The sequence below is a fragment of the Aristolochia californica genome, unplaced genomic scaffold (genome assembly GCF_029961685.1).
Source record: "Aristolochia californica isolate CCGP_79_NKW_82.1479 unplaced genomic scaffold, dmAriCali1.0.hap1 SCAF_1, whole genome shotgun sequence".
NCBI classification, from domain to species: domain Eukaryota; kingdom Viridiplantae; phylum Streptophyta; class Magnoliopsida; order Piperales; family Aristolochiaceae; genus Aristolochia; species Aristolochia californica.
In genome coordinates this window covers 24,382,981-24,398,991 of record NW_027181770.1, presented here as the reverse complement: position 1 = coordinate 24,398,991, position 16,011 = coordinate 24,382,981, and positions in this window count along the sequence as shown.

The window sequence follows — 16,011 nt, the reverse complement described above, 5'->3', positions numbered from 1 at the left end:
TTCCTCCACACATGCTTAAAAAATGGATTTGCATGTTTGAAACACGTTAAAGATTCAAATCACCAATGGATCCAAAGCCTTTGAAGAGAATAACAAACGCTCATTAAATTCTCAACTGAACGTGTGGTGGGATATTTACCCGACTCAAACAAGCCATTATTTTGCCCATCTACAAAAAGCTGACACAACGATCATAGATGATTGTAAAGTGATTTATCATGTGTAACGGGCGATATTACCCTAATAAATGACTTAAGGATTGGGAGTCAAGACTCAGTTAAAAATCCCTGCCTCCCCCTTTTTCCCGACGATTACAAAACCTGATATATAAAAACTAAGAAGAGCATACAATCCCTAAAAATTATAGAAACTCTTTGGAATTATCTGTCTCTACATTTGTGCATTGTCCATTTCCATTTTCGATGTACTCTTTTTCTTAAAAATAAACTTTGAGTTTTCGCTCTGGCTTCATCCCGTAAACCAAAAAGGCAAATAGACCAGAACAAAATGAAGGTTTTGGAGTTAAAAATTTTTAAAAAATAACAAATGTAAGTAAAGAAAATTTAATCACACACCACAAATGAACACAAAAGTTTTGTTATCCATGTTCTGGAAATTCCACTAGTTAAACCCTAACATCTTCGAATTTTATAAGAAAGATATTTCCTCCTCACATGCTTTAAAAATGGATATGCATGTTTTAAACATCTTAAAGATGCAAATCACCTATGGATCCAAAGCTTTTGAAAATAATAACAAAAGCTCATTAAATTCTCAAGTGAACGTGTGGTGGGATATTTACCCGAGTGAAACAAGTCATTATTTTGCCCATCTACAAAAAGTTGACCCAACGATCATAGATGATTGTAATGTGATGTATCATGCATAACGGGCTATATTTCCCTAAGAAATGACTTATGGAATGGGAGTCAACACTCAGTTAAAAATCCCTGCTTCCCCATTTTTCCCAACGATTGCAAAACTTGATATATAAAAACTAAAAAGACCCAAGAATCCCTAAAATTTATAGAAACTCTTTGGAATTATCTCGATCTACATTTGTGCACTGCGCTTTCTCATTTTAGATGTACACTGTTTTCATAAATCAAAACATTGAGTTTTCACTCTCCCTTCATCCCTTAAACCAAAAAGGCAAATAGATCACAATGAAATGAAAATTTTAGAGTTCATGTACGGAAAAAAATTTAAAACAATAAAAAATGTTAGAGAAGAAAATTTATTCACACACCACAAATGAATATAAAAGTTTTGTTGTCCAAGTTTTGGAAATTCCACTAGTTCAACCCTAACAACTTGAAATTTTATAAGAAACATATTTCCTCCACACATGCTTAAAAAATGGATTTGCATGTTTGAAACATGTTAAAGATGCAAATCACCTATGGATCCAAAGCATTTGAAGAGAATAACAAACGCTCATTAAATTCTCAAGTGAACGTGCGGTGGGATATTTACCCGAGTCAAACAAGCCATTATTCGTCCCATCTACAAAAAGCTGACCCAACGGTCATCGATGATTGTAAAGTGATTTATCACGCGTAACGGGCTATATTACCCTAAGAAATGACTTATGGATTGGGAGTCAACACTCAGTTAAAAATTCCTGCTTCCCCCTTTTTCCCGACAATTGCAAAACCTAATATGTAAAAACTAAAAGGACCTTAGAATCCCTAAAAATTACAGAAACTCTTTGGAATTATCTCGCTCTACATTTGTGCAATGTGCATTTTCATTTTAGATGTACACTTTTTTCAGAAATCAAAACTTTGAGTTTTCGCTCTCCCTTCATCCCGTAAACCAAAAAGGCAAATAGATCACAACAAAATGAAAATTTTAGAGTTCATCTATAGAAAAAAATTTAAACCAATAACAAATGTAAGTAAAGAAAATTTATTCACACACCACAAATGAATGCAAAAGTTTTGTTGTCCAAGTTTGGGAATTTCCACAAGCTCAACCCTAACAGCTTGGAATTTTATAAGAAAGAGATTTCCTCCACACATGCTTAAAAAATGGATTTGCATCTTTGAAACATGTTAAAGATGCAAATCACCTATGGATCCAAATCATTTGAAGAGAATAACAAACGCTCATTAAATTCTCAAGTGAACGTGCGGTGGGATATTTACCTGAGTCAAACAAGCCATTATTCATCCCATCTACAAAAAGCTGACGCAACGATCATCGATGACTGTAAAGTAATTTATCATGCGTAACGGGCAATAATACCATAAGAAATGACTGATTGATTGGGAGTTGAGACTTAGTTAAAAATCCCTGCCTCCCCCTTTTTCTCGACGATTGCAAAACCTGATATTTAAAAACAAAGAAGAGCTTACAATCCCTAAAAATTACAGAAACTCTTTGGAATTATCTCTCTCTACATTTGTGCATTGTGCATTTCCATTCTAGATGTACTCTTTTTTCTTAATACAAAACTTTGAGTTTTCACTCTCCCTTCATCCCGTAAACCAAAAAGGCAAATAAATAACAACAAAATAAAAATTTTGGAGTTAAAAAATTTAAAACAATAACAAATGTAAGTAAAGAAAATTTATTCACACACCACAAATGAACACAAAAGTTTTGTTGTCCAAGTTTGGGAAATTTCACTAGTTCAACCCTAACAGCTTGGAATTTTATAAGAAATAGATTTCCTGCACACATGCTTAAAAAATGGATTTGCATGTTTTAAACATGTTAAAGATGCAAATCACCTATGGATCCAAAGCTTTTGAAGAGAATAACAAACGCTCATTAAATTCTCAAGTGAACGTGCGGTGGGATATTTACCCGAGTCAAATAGCCCATTATTTTGCCCATCTACAAAAAGCTGACCGAACGATCATGCATGATTGTAAAGTGATTTATCATGCGTAACGGGCTATATTACTCTAAGAAATGACTTATGGATTGGGAGTCAAGACTTAGTTAAATATCCCTGCCTCCCCGTTTTTCCCGACGATTGCAAAACCTGATATATAAAAACTAAGAAGAGCTTACAATCCCTAAAAATTACAGAAACTCTTTGGAATTATCTGTCTCTACATTTGTGCATTATGCATTTCTATTCTAGAGGTACTCATTTTTCTTAAAACAAAACTTTGAGTTTTCGTTCTCCCTTCATCCCGTAAACCAAAAAAGCAAATAGATCACAATAAAATGAAAACTTTGGAGTTAAAAAATGTAATACAATAACAAAAGTAAGTAAAGAAAATTTATTCACACACGACAAATGAACACAACAGTTTTGTTGTCGAAGTTTTGGAAATTCCACTAGTTCAACCCTAACAGCTCGGAATTTTATAAGAAAGTGATTTCCTCCACACATGCTTTAAAAATGGATATGCATGTTTGAAACATGTTAAAGATGCAAATCACCTATGGATCCAAAGCTTTTGAAGAGAATAACAAATGCTCATTAAATTCGCAAGTGAACGTGCGGTGGGATATTTACCCGAGTCAAACTAGCCATTATTTTGCCCATCTACAAAAAGCTGACCCAACGATCATAGATGATTGTAAAGTGATTTATCATGCGTAACGGGAAATATTACACTATGAAATGACTTATGGATTGGGAGTCAAGACTCAGTTAAAAATCCCTGCCTCCCCCGTTTTTCCCGACGTTTGCAAAACCTGATACTTAAAAACTTAGTAGAGCTTACAATCCCTAAAAATTAAAGAAACTCTTTGGAATTATGTCTCTTTACAATTGTGCATTGTGCATTTTCATTCTAGATGTACTCTTTTTTCTAAAAAAAAAACTTTGAGTTTTCGCTCTGCCTTCATCCTGTAAACCAAAAAGGCAAATAAATCACAACAAAATGAAAATTTTGGAGTTATAAAATTTAAAACATTAACAAAAGTAAGTAAAGAAAATTTATTCAGACACCACAAATGAACACTAAAATTTTGTTGTCCAGGTTTTGAAAATTCCACTAGTTCAACCCTAACAGCTTGGAATTTTATAAGAAAGTGATTTCCTCCACATGCTTTAAAAATGGATATGCAAGTTTTATACATGTTAAAAATGCAAATCACCTATGGATCCAAAGTTTTTGAAGATAATAACAAAGGCTCATTAAATTCTGAAGTGAACGTGCGGTGGGATATTTACCCGAGTCAAACAAGCCATTATTTTGCCCATCTACAAAAAGCTAACCCAACGATCATAGATGATTGTAAAGTAATTTATCATGCGTAACAGCCTATATTACCCTAAGAAATGACTTATGGATTGGGAGTCAAGACTCAGTTAAAAATTCTTGCTTCCCTCTTTTTCCTGACGATTGCAAAACCTGATATATAAAAAAGAAAAAGACCATAGAAGCCCTGAAAATTAAAGAAACTCTTTGGAATTATCTCGCTCTACATTTGTGCACTGCGCATTTTTATTTTAGATGTACACTTTTTTCATAAATCAAAACTATGAGTTTTCGCTCTCCCTTCATCCCGTAAACCAAAAAGCCAAATAGATCACAACAAAATGAAAAGTTTAGAGTTCATGTACTGAAAAAAAATTAAAACAACAACAAATGTAAGTAAATAAAATTTATTCACACACCACAAATGAATACAAAAGTTTTTTTGTCCAAGTTTTCGAAATTCCACTAGTTCAACCCTAACAGCTTGAAATTTTGTAAGAAAGAGATTTCCTCCACACATGCTTAAAAAATGGATTTGCATGTTTGAAACATGTTAAAGATGCATATCACCTATGGATCCAAAGCTTTTGTAGAGAATGACAAACGCTCATTAAATTCTCAACTTAACGTGCGGTGGGATATTTACCCGAGTCAAACAAGCCATTATTTTTCCCGTCTACAAAAAGCTGACCCAACGATCATAGATGATTGTAAAGTGATTTATCATGCGTAACGGTTTATATTACCCTAAGAAATGACTTATGGATTGGGAGTCAACACTCAGTCAAAAATCCCTGCTTCCCCCTTCTTCCCGACGATTGCAAAACCTGATATATAAAAACTAAGAAGACCTTACAATCCTTAAAAATTACGAAAACTCTATGAAATTATCTGTCTCTACATTTGTGCATTGTACATTTCCATTCTGGATGTACTCTTTTTTCTTAAAACAAAACTTTGAGTTTTCGTTCTCCCTTCATCCCGTAAACCAAAAAGGCAAATAGATCACAACAAAATGAAAATTTTGGAGTTAAAAAATGTAATACAATAACAAAAGTAAGTAAAGAAAATTTATTCACACACGACAAATGAACACAAAAGTTTTGTTGTCCAAGTTTTGGAAATTCTACTTGTTCAACCCTAACAGCTTGGAATTTTACAAGTAAGTGATTTCCTCCACACATGCTTTAAAAATGGATGTGCATGTTTGAAACATGTTAAAGATAAAAATCACCTATGGATCCAAAACTTTTGAAGAGAATAACAAACGCTCATTAAATTCTCAAGTGAACGTGCGGTGGGATATTTACCCGAGTCAAACAAGCCATTAATTTGCCCATCTACAAAAAGCTGACCCAACGTTTATAGATGATTGTAAAGTGATTTATCATGCATAACGGGCTATATTACCCTAAGAAATGACTTATGGATTGGGAGTCAAGACTCAATTAAAAATCCCTGCTTCCCCCTTTTTCACGACGAATGCAAAACCTTATATATAAAAACTAAAAAGACCTTAGAATCAGTAAAAATTACAGAAACTCTTTGGAATTATCTCGCTCTACATTTGTGCACTGCGCATTTTCATTTTATATGTACTTTGTTTTCATAAATCAAAACTTTGAGTTTTCGCTCTCCCTTCATCCGGTAAACCAAAAAGGCAAATATATCACAACAAAATGAAAATTTTAGAGTTCATGTACGGAAAAAAATTTAAAACAACAACAAATGAAAGTAAATAAAATTTATTCACACACCACTAATGAATACAAAAGTTTTGTTGTCCAAGTTTGGGAAATTCCACTAGTTCAACCCCAAGAGCTTGGAATTTTATAAGAAAGAGATTTCCTCCACACATGCTTAAAAAATGGATTTGCATGTTTGAAACATGTTAAAGATGCAAATCACCTATGGATCCAAAGCTTTTGAAGAGAATAACAAACGCTCATTAAATTCTCAACTGAATGTGCGGTGGGATATTTACCCGAGTCAAACAAGCCATTATTTTGCCCATCTAGAAAAAGTTGACACAACGATCATAGATGAATGTAAAGTGATTTATCATGCGTAACGGGCGATATTACCCAAAGAAATGACTTATGGATTGGGAGTCAAGACTCAGTTAAAAATCCCTGCCTCCCCCTTTTTCCCGACGATTACAAAACCTGATAGATAAAAACTAAGAAGAGCTTACAATCTCTAAAAATTAAAGAAACTCTTTGGAATTATCTGTCTCTACATTTGTGCATTGTGCATTTCCATTTTCGATGTACTCTTTTTTCTTAAAAATAAACTTTGAGTTTTCACTCTGGCTTCATCCCGTAAACCAAAAAGGCAAATAGATCACAACAAAATGAAGGTTTTGTAGTTAAAAAATTTAAAATAATAACAAATGTAAGTAAAGAAAATTTAATCACACACCACAAATGAACACAAAAGTTTTGTTGTCCAAGATCTGGAAATTCCACTAGTTAAACCCTAACAGCTTGGAATTTTATAAGAAAGATATTTCCTCCACACATGCTTTAAAAATGGATATGCATGTTTGAAACATGTTAAAGATGCAAATCACCTATGGATCCAATGCTTTTGAACAGAATAACAAAAGTTCATTAAATTCTCAAGTGAACGTGCGGTGGGATATTTACCCGAGTCAAACAAGCCATTAGTTTGCTCATCTACAAAAAGTTGACCCAACGATCATAGATGAATGTAAAGTGATGTATCATGCGTAACGCGCTATATTACCCTAAGAAATGACTTATGGATTGGTAGTCAACACTCAGTTAAAAATCCATGCTTCCCCTTTTTTCCTGACGATTGAAAACCTGATATATAAAAACTAAAAAGACCCTAGAATCGCTAAAAATTACAGAAACTCTTTGGAATTATCTCGATCTACATTTGTGCACTGTACATTTTCATTTTAGATGTACACGTTTTTCATAAATCAAAACATTGAGTTTTTGCTCTCCCTTCATCTCGTAAACCAAAAAGGCAAATAGATCACAAAAAAATGAAAATTTTGGAGTTCAAGTACCGAAAAAAATTTAATACAATAACAAATGTAAGTAAATAAAATTTATTCACACACCACAAATGAATACAAAAGTTTTGTTGTCCAAGTTTGGGAAATTCCACTAGTTCAACCCCAACAGCTTGGAATTTTATAAGAAAGTTATTTCCTCCACACATGCTTTAAAAATGGATATGCATGTTTTAAACATGTTAAAGATGCAAATCACCTATGGATCCAAAGCTTTTGAAGAGAATCACAAACGCTCATTAAATTCTCAAGTGAACGTGCGGTGGGATATTTACCCGAGTCAAATAAACCATTATTTTGCCCATCTACAAAAAGCTAACCCAACGATCATAGATGATTGTAAAGTGATTTATTATGCGTAATGGGCTATATTACCATATGAAATGACTTATGGAATGGGAGTCAATACTCAGTTAAAAATCCTGCTTCCCCCTTTTTCCCAACGATTGCAAAAACTGATATATAAAAACTAAAAAGACCCTAGAATCCCTAAAAATTACAGAAACTCTTTGGAATTATCTCGATCTACATTTGAGCACTGCACATTTTCATTTTAGATGTACACATTTTTCATAAATCAAAACATTGAGTTTTCGCTCTCCCTTCATCTCGTAAACCAAAAAGGCAAATAGATCACAAAAAAATGAAAATTTTAGAGTTCATGGACGGAAAAAAATTTAAAACAATAAAAAATGTAAGTAAATAAAATTTATTCACACACCAGAAATGAATACAAAATTTTTGTTGTCCAAGTTTGGGAAATTCCACTAGTTCAACCCTAACAGCTTGGAATTTTATAAGAAATAGATTTCCTCCACACATGCTTTAAAAATTGATATGCATGTTTTAAACATTTTAAAGATGCAAATCACCTATGGATCCAAAGCTTCTGAAGGGAGTAACAAACGCTCATTAAATTCTCAAGTGAACGTGCGGTGGGATATTTACCCGAGTCAAACAAGCCATAATTTTTTCCATCTACAAAAAGCTGACCCAACGATCATAGATGATTGTAAAGTTATTTATCATGCGTAACGGGTTATATTACCCTAAGAAATGACTTATGGATTGGGAGTCAACACTCAGTTAAAAATCCCAGCTTCCCTCTTTTTCCCAACGATTGCCAAACTTGATATATAAAAACTAAAAAGACCATTGAATGCCTAAAAATTACAGAAAATATTTGGAATTATTTCTCTCTACATTTGTGCACCATGCGTTTTCATTTTAGATGTACACTTTTTTCGTAAATCAAAACTTTGAGTTTTCGCTCTCCCTTAATCCCGTGAACCAAAAACGCAAATAGATCACAACAAAATGAAAATTTTAGATGTCATGTACATAAAAAAAATTAAAACAATAACAAATGTAAGTAAAGAAAATTTATTCACTCACCACAAATGAATACAAAATTTTTGTTGTCCAAGATTGGGAAATTCTACAACTTCAACCCTAAATGCTTGGAATTTTATAAGAAAGAGATTTCCTCCACACATGCTCAAAAAATGGATTTGCATGTCTCAAACATGTTAAAGATGCAAATAATCCATGGATCCAAAGCTTTTGAAGAGAATAACATACGCTCATTAAATTTTCCAGTGAACGTGCGGTTGGATATTTACCCGAGTCAAACAAGCCATTATTTTGCCCATCTAAAAAAAGCTGACCCAATGATCATAGATGATTCTAAAGTGATTTATCATGCGTAATGGGCAATATTACCCTAAGAAATGACTTATGGATTGGGATCAAGACTCAGTTAAAAATCCCTGCATCCCCCCTTTTTCCCGACGATTGCAAAACTTGATATTTAAAAACAAAGAAGAGCTTACAATCCCTAAAAATTATAGAAACTCTTTGGAATTACCTCTCTCTCTACAATTGTGCATTGTGCATTTCCATTCTAGAGGAACTCTTTTTTCTTAAAAGAAAACTTTGAGTTTTCCCTCTCCCTTCATCCCGTAAACCAAAAAGGCAAATAAATCACAACAAAATGAAAATTTTGGAGTTAAAAAATTTAAAACATTAACAAAAGTAAGTAAAGAAAATTTATTCACACACCACAAATCAACACAAAAGTTTTGTTGTCCAAGTTCTGGAAATTCCACTAGTTCAACCCTAACAGCTTGGAATTTTATAAGAAAGTGATTTCCTCCACACATGCTTTAAAAATTGATGTGCATGTTTTAAACAAGTTAAAGATGCAAATCACCTATGGATCCAAAGCTTTTCAAGAGAATAACAAACGCTCATTAAACTCTCAAGTAAACGTGCGGTGGGATATTTACCCGAGTCAAACAAGCCATTATTTTGCCCATCTACAAAAAGCTGACCCAACAATCGTAGATGATTGTAAACTGATTTATCATGCGTAACGGGCTATATTACCCTAAGAAATGACTTATGGATTGGAAGTCAACACTCAGTTAAAAATCCCTGCTTCCCCCTTTTTCCCGACGATTGGAAAACCTGATATATAAAAACTAAAAAGACCTTAGAATCCCTAAAAATTACAGAAACTCCTTGGAATTATCTCGCTCTACATTTGTGCAATGTTAATTTTCATTTTAGATGTACACTTTTTTCATAAATAAAAACTTTGAGTTTTCGCTCTCCGTTCATCCCATAAACCAAAAAGGCAAATAGATCACAACAAAATGAAAATTTTAGAGTTCAAGTACGGAAAAAAAAATAAAAAAATAAAAAATGTTGGAGAAGAAAATTTATTCACACACTACAAATGAATATAAAATTTTTTTTGTCCAAGTTTGGGAAATTCCACTAGTTCAACCCTAACATCTTTGAATTTTATAAGAAAGAGATTTCCTCCACACATGCTTAAGAAAAGGATTTGCATGTTTGAAACATGTTAAAGATGCAAATCACCTATGGATCCAAAGCTTTTGAAGAGAATAACAAATGCTCATTAAATTCTCAAGTGAACAAGCGGTGGGATATTTACTGAGTCAAAGAAGCCATTATTTTGCCCTTCTACAAAAAGCTGCCCAACTATCATAGATGATTGTAAAGTGATTTATCATGCGTAATGGGTTGTATTACCCTAAGAAATGACTTATGGATTGGGAGTCAACACTCAGTTAAAAATCCCTGCTTCCCCCTATTTCCCGACTATTGCAAAACCTGATATGTAAAAAATAAAAGGACCTTAGAATCCCTAAAAATTATAGAAAATCTTTGGAATTATCTCGCTCTACATTAGTGCAATGTGCATTTTCATTTTCGATGTACACTTTTTTCAGAAATCAAAACTTTGAGTTTTCGTTATCTCTTCATCCCGTAAACCAAAAAGGCAAATAGATCACAACAAAATGAAAATTTTAGAGTTCATCTGCAGAAAAAAAATTGAAACTATAACAAATGTAAGTAAAGAAAATTTATTCACACACCACAAATGAATACAAAAGTTTTGTTGTCCAAGTTTGGGAAATTCCACTAGTTCAACCCTAACAGCTTGGAATTTTATAAGAAAGAGATTTCCTCCACACATGCTTAAAAAATGGATTTGCATGTTTGAAACATGTTAAAGATGCAAATCACCTATGGATCCAAAGCTTTTGAAGAGAATAACAAATGCTTATTAAATTCTCACGTGAACAAGAAGTGGGATATTTACCCGAGTCAAAGAAGCCATTATTTTGCCCTTGTTCAAAAAGCTGCCCAACTATCATAGATGATTGTAAATTGATTTATCATGCGTAATGGGCTATATTACCCTAAGAAATGACTTATGGATTGGGAGTCAACACTCAGTTAAAAATCCCTGCTTCCCCCTATTTCCTGACTATTGCAAAACCTGATATGTAAAAAATAAAAGGACCTTAGAATCCCTAAAAATTATAGAAAATCTTTGGAATTATCTCGCTCTACATTAGTGCAATGTGCATTTTCATTTTCGATGTACACTTTTTTCAGAAATTAAAACGTTGAGTTTTCGCTCTCTCTTCATCCCGTAAACCAAAAAGGCAAATAGATCACAACAAAATGAAAATTTTAGAGTTCATCTACAGAAAAAAAATTAAAACTATAACAAATGTAAGTAAAAAAAATTTATTCGCACTCCACAAATGAATACAAAAGTTTTGTTGTCCAAGTTTGGGAAATTCCACAAGTTCAACCCTTATAGCTTGGAATTTTATAAGAAAGAGATTTCCTCCACACATGCTTAAAAAGTGGATTTGCATGTTTGAAACATGTTAAAGATGCAAATCACCTATGGATCCAAAACATTTGAAGAGAATAACAAACGCTCATTAAATTCTCAAGTGAACGTGCGGTGGGATATTTACCCGAGTCAAACAAGCCATTATTCGTCCCATCTACAAAAAGCTGACCCAACGATCAATGATGACTGTAAAGTGATTTATCATGCATAACGGGCAATAAAACCCTAAGAAATGACTTATAGATTGGGAGTTGAGACTCAGTTAAAAATCCTTGCCTCCCCCTTTTTCTCGACGATTGCAAAACCTGATATTTAAAAACTAAGAAGAGCTTACAATCCCTAAAAATTACAGAAACTCTTTGGAATTATCTCTCTCTATATTTGTGCATTGTGCATTTCCATTCTAGATGTACTCTTTTTTCTTAATACAAAACTTTGAGTTTTTGCTCTCCCTTCATCCCGTAAACCAAAAAGGCAAATAGATCACAACAAAATGAAAATTTTGGAGTTAAAAAATTTAAAACAATAACAAATGCAAGTAAAGAAAATTTATTCACACACCACAAATCACAAAAGTTTTGTTGTTCAAGTTTGGGAAATTCCACTAGTTCAACCCTTACAACTTGGAATTTTATAAGAAATAGATTTCCTGCACACATGCTTAAAAAATGGATTTACATGTTTTAAACATGTTAAAGATGCAAATCACCTATGGATCCAAAGCTTTTGAAGAGAATAACAAACGCTCATTAAATTATCAAGTGAACGTGCGGTGGGATATTTACCCGAGTCAAACAACCCATTATTTTGCCCATCTACAAAAAGCTGACCCAACGATCATGGATGATTGTAAAGTGATTTATCATGCATAACGGGCTATATTACTCTAAGAAATGACTTATGGATTGGGAGTCAAGACTCAGTTAAAAATCCATGCCTCCCCCTTTTTCCCTACGATTGCAAAACCTGATATATAAAAACTAAGAAGAGCTTATAATCCCTAAAAATTACAGAAACTCTTTGGAATTATCTGTCTCTACATTTGTGCATTGTGCAGTTCCATTCTAGATCTACTGTTTTTTCTTAAAACAAAACTTTGAGTTTTCGTTCTCCCTTCATCCCATAAACCAAAAAGGCAAATAGATCACAACAAAATGAAAATTTTGGAGTTAAAAAATGTAATACAGTAACAAAAGTAAGTAAAGAAAATTTATTCACACACGTCAAATGAACACAACAGTTTTGTTGTTCAAGTTTTGGAAATTCCACTAGTTCAACCCTAGCAGCTTGGAATTTTATAAGAAAGTGATTTCCTCCACACATGCTTTAAAAATGGATATGCATGTTTGAAACATGTTAAAGATGCAAATCACCTTTGGATCCAAAGCTTTTGAAGAGAATAACAAACGCTCATTAAATTCTCAAGTGAACGTGCGGTGGGATATTTACCCGAGTCAAACTAGCCATTATTTTGCCCATCTACAAAAAGCTGACCCAACAATCATAGATGATTGTAAAGTGATTTATCATGCATAACGGGCAATATTACCCTAAGAAATGACTTATGGATTGGGAGTCAAGACTCAGTTAAAAATCCCTTCCTCCCCCCTTTTTCCCAACGATTGCAAAACCTGATATTTAAAAACTTAGAAGAGCTTACAATCCCTAAAAATTACAGAAACTCTTTGTAATTATCTCTCTCTACAATTGTGCATTGTGCATTTCCATTCAAGAGGTACTCTTTTTTCTTAAAACAAAACTTTGAGTTTTCACTCTACCTTCATCTCGTAAACCAAAAAGGCAAATAGATCACAACAAAATGAAAATTTTGGAGTTATAAATTTTAAAACATTAACAAAAGTAAGTAAAGAAAATTTATTCACACACCAGAAATGAACACAAAAATTTTGTTGTCCAAGTTTTGGAAATTCCACTAGTTCAACCCTAACAGCTTGGAATTTTGTTAGAAAGTGATTTCCTCCACACATACTGTAAAAAATGGATGGGCATGTTTTATACATGTTAAAAATGCAAATCACCTATGGATCCAAGGCTTTTGAAGAGAATAACAAACGCTCATTAAATTCTCAAGTGAACATGCGGTGGGATATTTACCAAAGTCAAACAAGCCATTATTTTGCCCATCTACAAAAAGCTGACCCAACGATGATAGATGAATGTAAAGTGATTTATCATGTGTAACGGGCGATATTACCCTAAGTAATGACTTATAGATTGGGAGTCAAGACTCAGTTAAAAATCCCTGCCTCCCCCTTTTTCCCGACGATTACAAAACCTGATATATAAAACCTAAGAAGAGCTTACAATCTCTAAAAATTACAGAAACTCTTTGGAACTATCTGTCTCTACATTTGTTCATTGTGCACTTCCATTTTCGATGTACTCTTTTTTATTAAAAATAAACTTAGAGTTTTGGCTATGCCTTCATCCCGTAAACCAAAAAGGCAAATAGACCACAACAAAATGAAGGTTTTGGAGTTAAAAAATTTAAAACAATAACAAATGTAAGTAAAGAAAATTTAACCACACACCACAAATGAACACAAAAGTTTTGTTGTCCAAGTTCTGGAAATTCCACTAGTTAAACCCTAACAGCTTGGAATTTTATACGAAAAATATTTCCTCCACACATGCTTTAAAAATGGATGTGCATGTTTTAAACATGTTAAAGATGAAAATCACATATGGATCCAAAGCTTTTGAAGAGAATAACAAAAGCTCATTAACATCTCAAGTGAACATGCGGTGGGATATTTACCCGAGTCAAACAAGCCATTATTTTGCCCATCTACAAAAAGTTGACCCAATGATCATAGATAATTGTAATGTGATGTACCATGCGTAACGGGCTATATTATCCTAAGAAATGACTTATGGAATGGGAGTCAACACTCAGTTAAAAATCCCTGCTTCCCCCTTTTTCCCGACGATTGCAAAACCTGATATATAAAAACTAAAAAGACCATTGAATCCCTAAAAATTACAAAAACTCTTTGGAATTATCTCGATCTACATTTGTGCACTGTGCATTTTCATTTTAGATGTACACTTTTTTCATAAATCAAAACATTGAGTTTTCGCTCTCCCTTCATCTCGTAAACCAAAAAGGCAAATAGATCACAACAAAAAAAAAATATTAGAGTTCATGTACGGAAAAAAATTTAAAACAATAACAAATGTAAGTAAATAAAATTTATCCACACACCACAAATGAATACAAAAGTTTTGTTGTCCAAGTTTGGGAAATTCCACTAGTTCAACCCTAACTGCTTGGAATTTTATAAGAAAGAGATTTCCTCCACACATGCTTAAAAAATGGATTTGCATGTTTGAAACATGTTAAAGATGCAAATCACCAATGGATCCAAAGCCTTTGAAGAGAATAACAAACGCTCATTAAATTCTCAACTGAACGTGCGGTGGGATATTTACCCGAGTCAAACAAGCCATTATTTTGCCCATCTACAAAAAGCTGCCCAACGATCATAGATGATTGTAAAGTGATTTATCATCCGAAACAGGCTATATAACCTTAAGAAATCACTTATGGATTGGGAGTCAACACTCAGTTAAAAATCCCTGTTGCCCCCATTTTCCCGACGATTGCAAAACCTGATATATAAAAACTAAAAAGACCTTAGAATTCCTAAAAATTACCCAAACTCTTTAGAATTATCTCGCTCTACATTTTTGGAATGTGCATTTTCATTTTAGATGTATACTTTTTTCATAAATGAAAACTTTGAGTTTTCGCTCTCCCTTCATCCTGTAAACCAAAAAGGCAAATAGATCACAACAAAATGAAACTTTTAGAGTTCATGTACAGAAAAAAATTTAAAACAATAACAAATGTAATTAAAGAAAATTTATTCACTCACCACAAATGAATACAAAACTTTAGTTGTCCATGTTTGGGAAATTCCACTAGTTCAACCCTAACAGCTTGGAATTTTAGAAGAAAAAGATTTCCTCCACACATGCTTAAAAAATGGATTTGCATGTTTGAAACATGTTAAAGATGCAAATCACCTATTGATCCAAAGCTTTTGAAGAGAATAACAAACGCTCATTAAATTCTCAAGTGAACGTGCGGTGGGATTTTTACCCGTGTCAAACTAGCTATTATTTGGCCCATCTACGAAAAGCTGACCCAACGATCATAGATGATTGTAAAGTGATTTATCATGCGTAACGGGAAATATTACCCTAAGAAATGACTTATGGATTGGGAGTCAAGACTCAGTTAAAAATCACTGCCACCCCCCTTTTTCCCGACGATTGCAAAACCTGATATTTAAAAACAAAGAAGAGCTTACAATCCCTAAAAATTACAGAAACTCTTTGGAATTATCTCTCTCTACAATTGTGCATTGTGCATTGTGCATTTACATTCTAGATGTACTCTTTTTTCTTAAAAGAAAACTTTGATTTTTCGCTCTCCCTTCATCCCGTCAACCAAAAAGGCAAATAAATCACAACAAAATGAAAATTTTGGTTTTAAAAAATTAAAAGCATTAACAAAAGTAAGTAAAGAAAATTTATTCACACACCACAAATGAACACAAAAGTTTTGTTATCCAAGTTTTCGAAAT